The following is an 11096-nucleotide window of genomic DNA, read 5'->3' as shown; positions in this document are numbered from 1 at the left end:
GATAAAGAGATTTTAAAACTCACTGAGACCATTTATAAAAGCATCACAACACCAAATAATTGGGAATAAATCTAAAGAAAGATGTATAAGAGTTCTACACTAAAGATATAAAGCATTTTGAGATCATTTAAAAAGAAGTATACATAAATTGAGACACACACTAGTTCATGAAGTGGAAGGTATAGCATTTTAAATATTTTAATTTTTTATAAATTGTAATTGCAGTTAAAATCCCAGAAGTGTTTGTGTGTGTATGTGTGTGTATGTGTTTATGAAAATTGGTGTTTTCCTTGTTTTACATAGGAAAACAATGGTCTAAGAAGTATCAATACATATGTGTAAAAACAAAGATGGGATTCTTATATAATGTGACAAGTCAATGTTAAAGTTATAGAGCTTAAGATAGAGTAATGTTGACAAAAGTGTAAATAAACATATCAATAAAATAGAATAGTAATTTTTGAGGAAGGCCCAGTCACTTATAGTTATATGATTTGTAACAAAACACTACTATATTACAGGGGGAATTATTTTTTAATAAATGGTTCTTGGTAATAGCCATGGACATTGTGTGTGTGTGTGTGTGTGTGTGTGTGTGTGTGTGTTTGTGTGTGTGTGTGTAGAGAGAGAGAGGGTTGGGAAAGAAAAAGTAATTATAAATATGTCAAATTAGCTTACATTAGTCTTTATAAGGATGAGTCTAATCTAGCAAAGTCTTGATATGAACAAGAAAGACAGACCTTGCCCTTGCTGGTTTGGCTCAGTAGGTAGAGCGTCAGCCTGTGGACTAAAGGGTCCCGGGTTTGATTCCAGTCAAGGGCACATGCACGGGTTGTGGGCTCTTTCCCCAGTGGGGGGTGTGCAGGAGTCAGCCGATCAATCATTCTCTCTCATCCTTGATGTTTCTGTCTCTCTCTCCCGCTCCCTTCCTCTCTGAAGTCAATAAACATTAAAAAAAGAAGAAGAAGAAGATTGTTTTGGCTATTTGAGGGTCTTTGTGAATCCATACAATTTTTAGTATTGTGTTTTCTGTTTCAGTGAAAAACGCCAGTGGATTATTGATAGGCATTGCATCAAATGTATAGATGGCTTTGCATAGTATGGCCATTTTAACAATATCAATTCTTCCAATCCACGGGCATATGATATCTTTCCACTTATTTCTGTCTTCTTCTGTTTCTTTTACTAAAGCCCTATAGTTTTCAGTGTAGTAATCTTTCTCACCTCCTTGCTTAAACTTACTCCTAAGTATTTTATTATTTTTGATGCTATTATAAATAAGATTATTTTCTTTATTTCTCTTTCAGCTAGTTTCTCATTAGTGCATAGAGACACACTGATATTTTTATATTGTTTTTGTATCCTGAAAATGTACTGAATTTGCATATTAGTTCTAACAGTTTTTGTTATAGTATTTAGGGTTTTCTGTAGATAAGATAATGTCATCTACAAAAAGACAATAAAAATACTTAGTTTTATTTTGTAATTTTAACTTTCCTAAATTTATACAATGCACTTCCCACATACATTTTCATCTCTGTCCACAATATCATATTTTTATGAAGATTTGTTTTGAGTATATTTCTCCCTTCTATTATGTTTTCCATTATATAGGTTTAAAAGCATTGCAAATTGTTTCCTGGACTTGTAAAAACATTCATATGAAAATCTAACATTGACAGGTGTTATGATTATTACTAATGAAAACATGAATTCATATAAACAGAAAAAAATATAACCAATAAAATTGATTTATATATGTGGACTTTTGTGATTTAACAAGTAAAAATTTAAAACTAAATTTAATTTATTCTGACTTCTCATAGCTAATTTGCCATACATTAAGGTAAGCATAATCCTATATAATAAAAGCCTAATATTCTAAGTGTCCGGTAGTCCGGTTGTCCATCTAGCCAATCAGAGCTTAATATGCTAATGATATGCTAAGGCCACTCAACTACTCACTATGAAGTGCACTGACCACCAGGGAGCAGACAGTTAACTGGTCAATCAGTTGCTATGACGTCCACTGACCACCAGGGGGTACCAGTTGCTATGATGTGCACTGACCACCAGGGGCGATGCTCCAACCAGTAGGTTAGCTTGTTGCTGGGGTCAGGCCAATCGGGACTGAGCGAGATGGGCCAGACACACCCTGGAGCCCACCCATGGTCCCTCCCTGACTGGCCAACCTCACTTATTCCTCCCTGGCCCTGATCATGCACTGGTGGGGTCCCTCAGCCTGGCCTGTGACCTCTCACAATCTGGTCTGAGGTACCCCCCCTCTGAGGTACCCCCCCCCCCACCAAAATGCATGAATTTCATACACTGGACCTCTAGTATAATAATATTAATTGATGTTGTCTTTCATAGATATATATTTCTCATACTGTAAAATATGCTACAAACTTAGAGCTTTGTGTGACAGTACATTTAACCATAAATCTGGACGTACCTTACTGAATGCTTTCAGTGTTTGTAAAGCAGTTGTTTTCTGCAGTAAACATGCTGACTGCTTTTAGTGGCCTTCTGAGTATATATCCCCATCTCATTTTATTGCTGTGATAAAATGTCAGCAAAAATGTATGCATTCTTTAATAGCCTCTAGAGAAAGCCGAACTTAAATCAGATAATAACAACCTTGATGATAAAAGGTATATGTCTTGCTATTTGGGGTATAATCACATGTATTTGCTGAGGAGACATTTTGTATTGATTATTCCAATGTTTATGAGTAAGTAACACATATCTCTAGGTGAATATTTAAGATGATAAAAACAAGTCTGTTAAATGAACTGTTCTTTCATCTACCATCATCAATAAATCATCTCTGTAAGCTAGTTTGATACATCTCAAAAAAGTGTATCTGGTAATATATAGTGATATTTTTAAGACTAAGGCTAGTACAGTGACAATGAACACTTAGCTATTTCCTTTTGACAACATTCCTACAAAGCTATGCATGGCATGAGTGTCCCCTCAATGAAATAAATGATTATAAAAAAGAAAATGTGAAAAAACTCTGAGTTTATTGTTGAGAGCACTAAAACTTAATGGGCATTTCAAAAACAAAATTATTATTATTATCAGTACAATGTTAATTAATACATCCTTCAGCCAAGATTTAGGTGAAAATATGTTGAACATTTTATAGCCACCTCTAAAATGTGAATTCTTATTTATAGGGATTAAAGTCCTACAACTAAATAAACATATTGGTTTATTTAGAGCCTACCAATGTTGGTGATGTATCTCTGTGATATAGATTTAATTTAACTTATATACATTAGAGTCTTTGCAATGATTATATTACAATATTGAAGTCTCATTGGTAATTAATTTATAATTTTGAACAGCTAATTATAAACTGACAGATGAGGAAATCTAGTAGCATGGCTGAATAAGATGTTTTTAAAAAATTGTATTTAGATAAATCAGAAATGGGGGGTGGGGAAGTTACAGTGTTTCCACTAAAAGGTAAGAAGTTTTGTACATGGAATGTACAAAAAGCAAACAAGCTCAACAACAGATACTTGATAATCCTATATAATAAAAGGGTAATATGCAAATTGACCCTAACAGTGGAACAACCAGGAAAGAGCAGTTGCTATTATACACACATACCATCAGGGGGCAGACACTCAATGCAGGAGCTGCCTCCTGGTGGTCAGTGTGCTCCCACAGGGGGAGCTCTGCTCAGTCACAAGCCAGGCTGACGGCTGGCGAGCGCAGCGGTGGTGGCGGGAGCCTCTCCTGCCTCCTCGGGAGAGCTAAGGATGTCTGCCTGCGGCTTAGGCCTGCTCCCTGCGAGAAGGGACAGGCCAGACTGAGAGACACCCCCCACCCCCAAGTGCACAAATTTTCATGCACTGAGCCTCTAGTTAAAATATAGTTTCTGAAAATAAACAAATTTAAAAATAGTAAGGGTACAGAGGGTTAAATGTCCATATATTTTCAATAAGATTTGACTTTTGGTGATGGACACAGACTGCAGCATACAGATGATATATCATAGAATTGCACATTTGGAACATATAACTTTATTAACCAACGTCACACCAATAAATTTAAAGAAAAAATTAAATAACAATATATAATTGAGGATATAATTCTGAATATTAACTATATTAAAGAGAAAATATGAGATAATAAAGATGATTAATCTTGAAAGCTTCAATAGCTAAACAAATAATTCAAATTATTTTGAATGCTTTAGTCCTGTAATAAAACTGGAAATAATTTACCACTGATTTGTATTTTAATATTTTTCCAAATATTGTATATATCTTATGTTTTATGCTTTCAAAATCCCTTGTTGAGAACTTTATCAGTTAGCTATTACAGTATAATGCTCACTCCAAATTTAGTAGCTTAAAACAAAAACCAATTTTTAGTGCATGATTATCCCAGCCAGCAATTAAGGTTGAACACAGCTGGCTGGTTCTTCAGAACGCAGCAGAATTGTGTGTGCCTGATATCAGTTATGACCAGTAAGATACTCTACACTTGAAGGTGGGCTAGGGCGTATTAGCTCTTCACATCTCCCAGCTCACCAGGTGAGTTTCTGTTCTGGTGCAGTTCTGAACAACACGGGAAGTATGCTGCATTCCATTGACCACAGCAAGTCATAAGGCCAACTTTTACTGAAAGAATAGTGAAACAAACTAAACTCCCGAGAGGAGGGGCTTAAAGCAACCTTGCAAGTGAGAAATGACAGAAAGAAGAAAAAGAATTGCAGCCATTTGTGCAATCCAACGCCTCACAATTAAAATATCATTTTTATCATGTTACTGTATTTAGAGATATTTAAAGATAGCTTTAAAAAACTGGCAGAGTCCAGCTGGTGTGGCTCAGTAGTTGAGGGTGGTTGACCTATGCATGTACCAAGAGGTTGCTGGTTAAATTCCCAATCAAGGCACTTGCCTGAGTTGTAGGCTTGATCCCCAGTAGGGGGAGTGTAGGAGGCAGCTGATCCATGTTTCTATCTCTTGCTTCTCCCTCTTCCTTCCTCTAAAAATCAATAAAAACGTATTTTTAAAAAGAGTGAGAGAGTCCAATTATTTTTTTCTCCAATTTAGAGATCATCCACCCTAAACTGAATTAAATATTACTTTATTTTCTTTCACAACTGGTGTATATGTTTGTATGTGCACAGATGGGTGTCCCACATCTATATAAGTTTATAATTACTAGTGAAGCAATGCATGTGTTACAACTACATATCTTTTAGAATCTGGGACCCCTATTCTTTACAAACACCTGTCAAATACTTGACACTGTGTTTCCAAGTGAACATTATATTCATATTTTGCTTAAATTATAAATTCCTATTAATTTTTATGGAATGATGCAGTTTATTTAATTCCAAAAATGTGCCAAAATAACATAATGATTTAAATTAATATTAAAATTATTTTTAAAGAAATGAGACTTGTTAAGAGTTAAAAGTCAATTCACACCAGAAAGACAAGTTCCAGTGCTTTGGTATCCATGACATAAAACAAATGGCATAGTTTCTCAAGTCTCTGCCAGGTTGTAAAATCATGCTAAATAAAACTAATTTTGACAAACACAGCTTTGGTTTATTCAATTTGACTAAATGAACCTATTTTTATAGAGGCAATGGCCTTCAGTCACACACATTATTTTTCCCCTATCTATTAAGAAACAAATAATGATCAGGAAAAGATTACATTTTTATCGGGTTAAAATAAATGGGAAGGAAATGTTAAATGTCCTTTGATTACATGGCAATTAAATCACTAGTATCATGCCTCCATTTTCCAAATGTGCACTTTACATATGTAAACTCTGAAGCAAAACATATGGAATTTCCAATCTAAGTAATGAGGAACACACTAACTCTTAAATTTTAATTGGGTTTTAAAAGTAATCTCCCCATTCTATAAAAGCTGTTATCCCTATTAAGAGCATACATTAATTATGTCCCCTCTCTTTTAGCCCTATGATTTCTAAATGAAACAGGAATTGAGGGAAAAATGCATTCGGTGTATAAGATTACTTAGTTTGCCTTTTCTATTTTATTTAATTACCAACAACATGCATCTAATAAACTTTATTTGCTCTACATTGCTAATAAATGTCATAAATAATTCCTCTAGCTGCTGAACCAAGATGTTCAATTACAGTACTAAGAAATGTCTTAAAATAAAACATTGAAAAAAAATGACACTAATACAAGTGAAGAGAGCATGCTTTTACCTCTTTTACCATTAATTATAAACCTACATCCTAAATTTCAGAATTCAATTGCTAAAGAGTAAATGTGGTTCATTTCCTTCCCAAATGCCACCATATTTACCGTTAAGTGACCCCATAAAATTATAATGTGAACAAAAGTGTGTGCATGATAGCCTGAGGCATAGGCAGTAACCTCTGCAGAGCAATGTGCTACAGATTTTTTTGTTGTTCATTTAATTCTTGTTTAAGAGTAGAAAATAAAAACACTTAGAACTCCATTTAGCACTTTTACTCACCAAAAGCTTTCTGTTACTTCCATTGCTTTGTCAATGGGGGACTGTACTTTAGTTTCCCAAGTTCCTCCACCCACATGTGGACCAGACTGTTCTCTGTCATCATTACAAGTTATGGGCTCCCAGTCTCCAGGAGAAGATGCCATTTTTGGTGGGGATGGAATTGAGGGTATTCAACCATGCTGCAGAGGCTGTTGGTAACTACTCAAAATAGACGTTTGCCACATTTATTCTCTGTCTTTGATTTTCTCTATTATTTTCCTGTTTTTAATTTCCTTGATTTCTGCTTTGACATTTGTTATTTATTTATCTCACTTGCTTTGAGTTATTTGCTCATATTCTAGTTTCTAGAGGTACAAAAGTATATTTTAATTTAAAGTATTTTCCCTTTCTATTGTAAGCCTATAGTGCTATAAATTTCCCTCTCAGCACTACTTTAGGTGCTTCCAACATATTTTAATGCTTACTTCCATTATGTATGTTTAATTTTTATGGGAATTTCTTCTTTGACCCCTGGATTATTTAGAAGTGCGCTGTTAATTTCTGGGTGTTCAGATATTTTACTGCTGCTTTTTTAGTTGGAGTCCATCATTATCATAAAATATAGACTGCTTTATTTCAATTCTTTTTAATCTGTTAAGGTTTGTTGGATGGCCCAGGATATGGTCTATCTTAATATTCTATGGGTGCTTTAAAAAACGGGAATTCTGCTATTGTTGGTGGAGTGTTTTATAAATGCCAGTTAGACTTGTTGACCATATGGTTCAGTTCTTCTACATCCTGCTGATTTTCTGTCTAGTATTTCTATCAATTACTCAGATAGAAGAATTGACATCCCCAACTATAAGTGTGGATCTGTTTATTTCTTCTTTCAGCTCTACTGGTTTTTGCTTACACATTTGTGTTTTTATGTCTTGCTGGTGGTATTTTCATTTTATCATTACACTAGTGGCCCGGTGCACGAAATTTGTGAACATTAAAAGGGGATTAATTAGAGGAAATAATTTAATATTGCTATTTGCCCTTTCTCTATAATAGAAGTGTCAGAGATGAAAGAAAATTAGTTAAATGTATATGAAAATCTTTCTGCTGTCAGAGTCTGGGACGCACCATGGGACCCAGAGTCAAGTCCCCGCCTACTCACATGTGCCTCAAAATCACGTGAGACCCAGACCAGGCCAGCCCCTGCCTCCATTGGGCTAGATCCAGACCTGGCCAGTCCCACCCTTGTCAAGCCCCACTGGGCAGGGGACATAGCCTCAGGTCCTCTGGCCCGGTCCTCTGGGGGGCGTGGCCTGAGGTCCCCCATCAAGCTTTGCCAGGCAGGGTGGCACAGCCTCAGGTCCCCCATCCAGCCCCGCTGGGTGGGGGATGCAGCCTGAGTTCCCCCAACCCAGCACTGGGGGTGCACCTTGAGGTCCCCCATCAAGCCCCACTGGGTGGGGAGCATGGCCTGAGGTCCCCTGTCAAGCCCCACCAGGCAGGGGGGCGCAGCCTCAGGTCACCTGGCCTGGTGCTGGGGCGGGAGGTGTGGCCTGAGGTCCCGCAGCCTGGTGCTGGGGTGGGGGGCATGGCCTGAGGTCCCCTGTCAAGCCCTGCTGGGTGGGGGATGCAGACTGAGGTGCCCTGTCAAGCCTTACAGGGGTGGGGGATGGTGTAGCCTCAGGTCCCTACTGATTGTTCCTTAAGGCTCTTTATGGGAACTTGGCTTCAGCTGTGGGTGCAGCCATCTTTGTGATGGAGTGATGGTTAATTAGCATATTTCCTCTTTATTAAATAGGATACTATGCCTCTTTTTCTCTAACAATTTTCTTTCTTCTATAATCTACTTTTTCTGATATGTATATAGCCATTCATGCTTCTTTTCAAAATTAATGTTGGCATGCTATATCATTATCTGTCCTATTACTGTCAACCTATCTATATTGCCATGTTTGAATTTATTTTCTTATAGATGGCATATACTTAACATTTTTTCCACTTAATTAATCTCTGTTTTAAGTAATGTCTTTATACTTGGCTATTAAAAAAAGAAGGAAATCTGTTAGCTATGAAGGCAAAAACAAATAAAACAAAACAAACCCCCAAACTTTGCTTCATGCTTTGATATATGAATAAAAATCTAATCAGAAAAGGGCATTGATGATGTATATTGTATTCAATAGCATGGTATCCAACAGATCAGATAAGAATTTAGTTAAATACAATTTCAAATATATTTTGAAATGAAAGCTTTGGTTTGTTTTTCCATTTAAAATTTCAGAGTATAATTTTTAAATGAATTATTTAAAACATTTTTGAATTTTATGAATTTAAAAGTTAAATATATTTTATGTAAATTTTAAGCTTTTTATAAAAAATCATTTATTTGACCTAAAGCCATTTTATTTACAACTGTGCATTTGAAAATGTTAAAATAACATCCAAAAACTTGGTTGTCAATTTTAAATGCTTTACTATTTAAATTTACAGTTATGTGGTTTATTATAATGCCAGTTGATGAATAAAACCCTTACATCTTTATAAATTTTGATATAATTCTATGTAATTTTTCATTATTTATTTTGAGTAATTTTGTTTCTTTGATTCATAGAAAACCAAATGAATGTTTCACCTTCTTAATAAATATTAGAATAGCATATGTGAGTGCTAAAAATAACATTCTAAATTACATAATAGTTTATCCCCTCATTTTTCAGATGACAAAATATTGTGCAAAGAGGTAAGTGCATTTGTTTGTGTCGGAGCAAAGTACAAAATTGTGATCAGATGGATCAATTAGGTGTGATCTTTTAAAGAAGTATTGAAATCTTCACTTTTGAAAGTAATGAGATCAGCTATATTTAGTTTAGTTACATAAATATATGACATAAGCGTCATCCTTAAAACTGAGTTAGCTTATTGTCATATACAGCAAAAATGCTCTATCATTTATCACACCACAAGGAGATCTTTACTTATAGACATCTAGCCTAATACACTGCAGATAACATGACCATGGTTGAAGCAATACAGTCTCAGGGAGTTGTAATTTTTTGAAAACGATGTTGACCTTTCCAAGTCATTAGGGAATATTTTAGTATAATGAGTGCTAATTTCCTAAGTGGTCCCAGTGACCTAAAACAGTTTTACAACTTCTAAAAGAGTTTATTAGTCCCCATGGTGTCATTTACATAGTGGGAAAAAAATGGTTCATTATCTCACAAACATACATTACAAGCAAAGAACTTAATAGTTGCAATGACATTTTTGATTAATTAAAACTGGGTTGCAATAAAAGGAGGGTTTCTAAAAACGAAGTGAAATTTACCTGCAGTAAGACAAACATTATCATCCAATATTTTCTTTTTTTCCCCTGAATATTTTCCAAAAAAGTATTCATCTATAAACCAATTTTAGGATGACTTTTAAGATGTAAATGAGATTCAGAAGGGAGGGCCTATCTCCGGCTAATTCCTTTAGAGCTCTCAGAATGATGATTTTCATCTTCTATTGCTTTCTAAGGCCCTTTTCTGGTTCTACTAACTGATGTTTTGCTGTTTTCAAGCTTGAATGGCAATTGGAACATATTTTTTAGTTCAATGAGTTTGTATCTAGGCAACTTCCTAATTACCTTACATAAACAGCTTCTTCAATTTTTCTATAAAAATATTCTTATACAAATCGTTGCCTCTAAGAAGAATAAAATTTAGATTTCTCTGAATGATAGGGAAAAAGGGGTAATGGAATGAGGCCAATATTATACACCATATATTCCCATAACGTTGTGTACATATTATTCTTGCTTTCCCCTTGTGCATCATAAATATGAATGCACGACTTAAGAGGGAGGAAATCACTTCCTTCTCTTCCTCATTCCTAATATGAACCATAAACCCTTTTTCAGAGTTATGATCAACTCTGAAACCACTACGTTAGAGATGGGAGGTTAGTTAGTATGTTGGGAATTTCAAGTTAATGCATAGCACACTTCCACAAAGAATATTAAGGGTGATGGAGCAGCAATATATGTCTTTGTGAGCATCAAAGGGAAGAGTGGGAGGGTAGTGGCCAGAAGCTTTGCCATTGAAGTTCCTTAAACATGTTTTGTTGTTGTTGTTGTTGAATTTAATTAGCAAATGTTAGGTGCAGAATCAAGTTCATTATGACCAATTTTCTTCTCAGTTATATCAAAAATATGCATTCTACTGTAGGGTAAAGAACTCTGTATTCTCAACTGTAATGCACCTACATTAACCCTGTCGACATGGGAATCTTCCTGGAACAAGCACAACTTGACCATGCCTCAGATCCACTGCTTTTCACACTCCCTCTGCTCCACCTCACTTTCTCGAGACATGCAAATTATTTCCTCATTCCATCAAAGTCTCTGCTAATGGTCAACTCATCAGAAAAGCCTCTGGGGATCACCCACCCTATGATACATCTCCACGTTACTCTCTGACTAAAATTTATCTATTTTCATGAACACTTTAACACTATTTAATAAAAAAGAACTTTTGTTTGCTCTAGCCGGTTTGGCTCAGTGGATAGAGGTCGGCCTGCAGACTGAAGGATCCCAGGTTCAATACTGGTCAAGGGCACATGCTTAGGCTGCAGGCT

This window comes from Plecotus auritus, assembly GCF_963455305.1.
Source record: "Plecotus auritus genome assembly, chromosome: 2".
Classification (NCBI taxonomy): Eukaryota; Metazoa; Chordata; class Mammalia; order Chiroptera; family Vespertilionidae; genus Plecotus; species Plecotus auritus.
The sequence above is the reverse complement of the archived record's forward strand: the minus strand, read 5'-3'. Positions refer to the sequence as shown.